Here is a 4635-nt window from a genome sequence, read left to right as displayed (position 1 = left end):
ACAAAGAATGAAAGGCTAGGCATCAATGACAGAGTTTGGATATGTGTCTGTGGTGATTGATGTTAGGAGACATACTTGGGCTAGTAAATCCGAGGGTGCTTCATCACCCGATAACTTGAGTTAACTAACTCGGGATTATCGATTGAAAACTCACAATCAAGAGTAGCTCCATAACAGAACATTTAGCAACCCAAAGAGGTGCTGGACACCACTATCCAAACAAAAATTTCAATGTTATATGCCTGTGATTGAATGTGTTAAGGAGAGAGGCTTGAGTTAGTAAATCTTTAAGAGTGTCTCAACACTTAACAACTTGAACCAACTGGTTCGGGATTGTTGATTGAAAGCTTATGCTAAAGAGCCGCCTTAAGACAAGATTTCGAGCTCAATTGAGGAAAAGAAAAGAAGAAAAGAAAAAGAAGCGAAAAAAAAAAGAAGAAAAAAAATGGTTCAAGGATCATGTGCTACGGTATAGAAAAAGGAAGTCTAGTGAAGTTAACCAATTTAGTATTGAAGCAAGCATTTTAATTGAAAAATTGCATAGCCATGTTTATTTACAATAAATCAAGGATCACACAAATGAGGATGACATGTTCAATGAAAAAATTCTTCTCTGGAAAAACATTCAAGTCTTACATCTTAGATTCTTGTGACAAAGTCCTTTATATTTTGCTTGAGGACAAGCAACACTTTAAGTTTGGTGTTGTGATGCAAGTGCATATTTGCTATATTAGTTAGTTAGTTTAGTTGGTTTTAGCTTACTTTCACTCATTTTCTCTAAATAAACAAGTCCTTTTATGAGTTTTATCTTCATGCATGAGAATAGCAAGGAACATGTTGATTCTAACCAAATTCATGCAAATGATTTAGAGAATACATACATGAATGAATATGAATGAATCTCATGAAATTTATTGCATGAATTGGTAAGACTTTGAAGCTATTTCCCTTGTTGATGATAGGTGATGAAACAAGAAAGCATGGAAGCAAGAATGATGCAAGCTGGGCAAGAAGAAGTTGGCGTTGCCAACTTGGAGATAGTGGGCGTTTTTATGGACAACGCCAGGCAACCAAGAAGAAGAAGTTGGCGTTGCCAACTTGGGAATGTGGTGCGTTGTTGGAGGCAACGCCAGGCAACCTTGAAGAACAAAAGTTGGCGTTGCCAACTTGGGAATAGGGTGCGTTATTGAGGACAACGCCAGGCAGCCCTGGAGAAGCAAAGTTGGGCGTTGCCAACTCTAGAAGGGCGTTGCCAACGCCAATTTGTGAAGCAAGCTTGGCAACCCTGGAGAAGCAAAGTTGGCGTTGCCAACTTGAGGAATAGGCTGCGTTGTTGAAGGCAACGCCAGGCAGCCTTGGAAGAGAAGTTGGCGTTGCCAACTTGGAGAAAGGAGTGAGTTTTTATGGGCAACGCCAAGCACAAGAATGAAGCCTTGAAGAGGAGCTCGAGGGCGTTGCCAACGCCAAGAACCATAGGCGTTATTCAAGGCAACGCCAAGCACAAGAATGAAGCCTTGAAGAGGAGCTCGAGGGCATTGCCAACGCCAAGAACCATAGGCGTTATTCAAGGCAACGCCAAGCAACTTTGGCACCATAGGAAACAACCTCGAGCACGTTGCCAACGCCAGGGACATGCACCATTCAAGTTGCCAACGCCAGGGACATGCACCATTCAAGTTGCCAACGCCAGGGACATGCACCATTCACGTTGCCAACGCCAGGGACATGCATCATTCACGTTGCCAACGCCAAGACATGGCACCATCCAAGTTGCTAACGTCAGGGAGGAGTGCCAACCACATTGCCAACGCCAGCTTCTATAGGCGTGTTCAAGGCCAACGTGGGAAGCAATATTTGGAGCTAGGAAAGAGCATCGAGCACGTTGCCAACTCAAGAAAGCATTGGCGTGTTTGGTAACAACGCCAGGAAGCTTTGGATGGTGAAGAGCACGTTGCTAACTTGGAATATAGGGGCGTTATCCACAACAACTCCAACAAGGCAGCCTGACCTTGTCTCCTTCAAACAAGAATAACTTGAGCTACAGAGATCCAAATTGAGTGCTTCTAGTTGCGTTGGAAAGCTGACATTCAGAGCTTTCCAACCATATATAATAGTCCATGGTGGAGCACAAAATTGAAGCCAAACCAGAGTCATCTTTAGGCCCTGAAAACAAGAACATGAAGTTGAAATTCAAGAAGGCTAGAGATGAGCCTTGGAGTGGGGCACGAGCACGTTGCCAACGTGCTAGCAAGGGTGCGTTTTTGGCAACAACGCCAGCCTCATTTCCCTGCTTTGGGAGGCTCTAGGCACGGGCACGTTGCCAACTTGGCAAAATGGGTGCGTTTTTGGCAACAACTTGGCAGCTTGACCTTACCTTCTTTGAGGAACCATAACTTGAGCTAGGAAGGTCCAATTGAGGTGATTCCAGTGGCATTGGAAAATAGACATCAAGAGCTTTCCAATGATGTATAGTAGTCCATATTGAAGCAGAAGGTTGACACTCAAATTCTGGGCTACATTTAGCATGAAAGTAGAGCCAAGAAGAGGAGAAGCAAGTTGTTAGCAACAACTTGGGCTAGCAACGCCCAAGCCTCAAAGCTAACTCCCAGGAAATTGTGATGCACGTTGCCAACGTGCATTAAGGCCAGCGTTATTGACAAAAACGCCAAGCCATTGGGCCAGAAGCATGATGAATGAACTCTTCCTTTCCAAGTCTAGCAACACTTCTTCCAATTGAGCCAAGAATTCAACAAAGAGGAAGCCCATATTGCCAACCCAATTCAAGATCTTTGAAGGAGTTTTGGGACTAGTATAAATAGAGATTGAGTTTGTACTTTGAGGGACCTTTTGACACTTAGACTTTTTAGACTCTTAGCACTTTTATTTTGAGACTCTTTTAGCACTTCCGGGAGGATACCCGGAGAGCAATTCTTTTGGTTCTTCTTGGAACTTCTCTTCTTCATTTTTCTCAAGCTTTAAGCATTTCCTTATTCTCCTTCATCTTTCTTTGCATTTAGTTTAATTTTGGTTTATGGCAATTGTTGTTGAAATTGGAGTTATGACTCACTAAACCCCACTTTCATTGGGGGGAAGAGCTCTGCTTGTTGGAATGGATTGGTGAACTCATCTTCTCCTCCTCAATTCTAGTGGTTGATCTAAAGAGGGAACTCTTGTTCTTCAAAGATTCAACCACCATCGAGAGAGGGGTTAATCTATATGAATTATGTGGTGAATTTGAGGAATGAGCCACATAATTCAGTTTAGAGTTCATCCTTTCATGATTTCTTTAATCAATACACCTTGGTTAGTATGTGAGATGTAACTCTCCTTGGTTGAGATTATGGGAGTTGTGTGGCTGGATTAGATTTAAGCTTCATCTCTTCTCATGAACAATTAGATCACGAGAGTGGCAATTGGTTATGTTGAGAGAAATTGACTCACCAAGAGATTGGGATTCAATTACCCACTTGCCATGGATCTATACCCATGATTGAGAAGGATTTGACTAACATCAATTCATGAAAACTTGCATCTCTGATCCCTAATGATCTTCTCCATCATCAATTCTTATTTCTTTTGCTTCTAGTTATTTGACTACCCATAACCCAAGTCCCTTTTACATTCTGTCAATTTATTATTCTTGTCATCTACATTTTGTTCTTTCAATTCTTGCTATTTACTCTTATGTTCTTTAAATTTCTGCACCCTTTAATTCCTTGCCATTTATCTTTGATGTTATTTAAGTTTCTTGCAATCTAAGTTTCAGTTATTTACTTTCATTTTATTTCTATATTCTTGTTCTTAATTGCCATTTAAATTCCTGCAATTATGTTCAAAAGTCACATTGCTCATAAAATCAAAATTATATCTGCTTAACTAAACTTACCATTTAACTAAAGTTGCTTGATCTACCAATCCTCGTGGGATCGACCTCACTCTTAGTGAGTCTTATTACTTGATACGACCCGGTATACTTGCCGGTTGTACGTGAAATCTAATTTTTACGTATCAATGCTCTTTTACTTTTTACAATTAAAACTAAAAATTATTATTGATATTATATCCTGATTAAGAATAATAAGATAACCATAGCTTGCTTCAAGCTAACAATCTTCGTGGGATTCGACCCTTACTCACGTAAGGTATTACTTGGACGACCTAGTGCACTTGCTGGTTAGTTGTGCGAAATTACATAGTGTGAAGTAATTTTCGTGCACCAACTACTATATTCATTTATATCACATCTGTTTCTTGACCTTTAAGTTAGACGTTACATTAGCTCGCTTTGCGCTTTTAAATCTTGTTTATTTTTTGCTATATCCTTCATCAGGCTTCTAGATTATATTATTCCTTCTATATATTATATGTATGAGCTTAGAACTGTCGTAATCTCTAGTTAACTTTTGCTTTACGATGTGAGGTAAAGCTTAGGCTAATTAGGATGTTACATTTAGTGGTATCAAAGCGGTTCGTCCTTGTGAGCCTGAGGGATGGACCGATTGTGCTTCATTGCATACTCTGTGCGTCTTTTTTATCATACTATTTAGGTTATCTACTTGATATTTCATATCATGCTTGTTTGTGAGTGGCTGTTTGAAATAATTGAAACACTAGGCTTTTGATATTGGGACTGAT

This window comes from Arachis stenosperma, chromosome 3 (genome assembly GCF_014773155.1).
Source record: "Arachis stenosperma cultivar V10309 chromosome 3, arast.V10309.gnm1.PFL2, whole genome shotgun sequence".
NCBI lineage: Eukaryota > Viridiplantae > Streptophyta > Magnoliopsida > Fabales > Fabaceae > Arachis > Arachis stenosperma.
The sequence above is the reverse complement of the archived record's forward strand: the minus strand, read 5'-3'. Positions refer to the sequence as shown.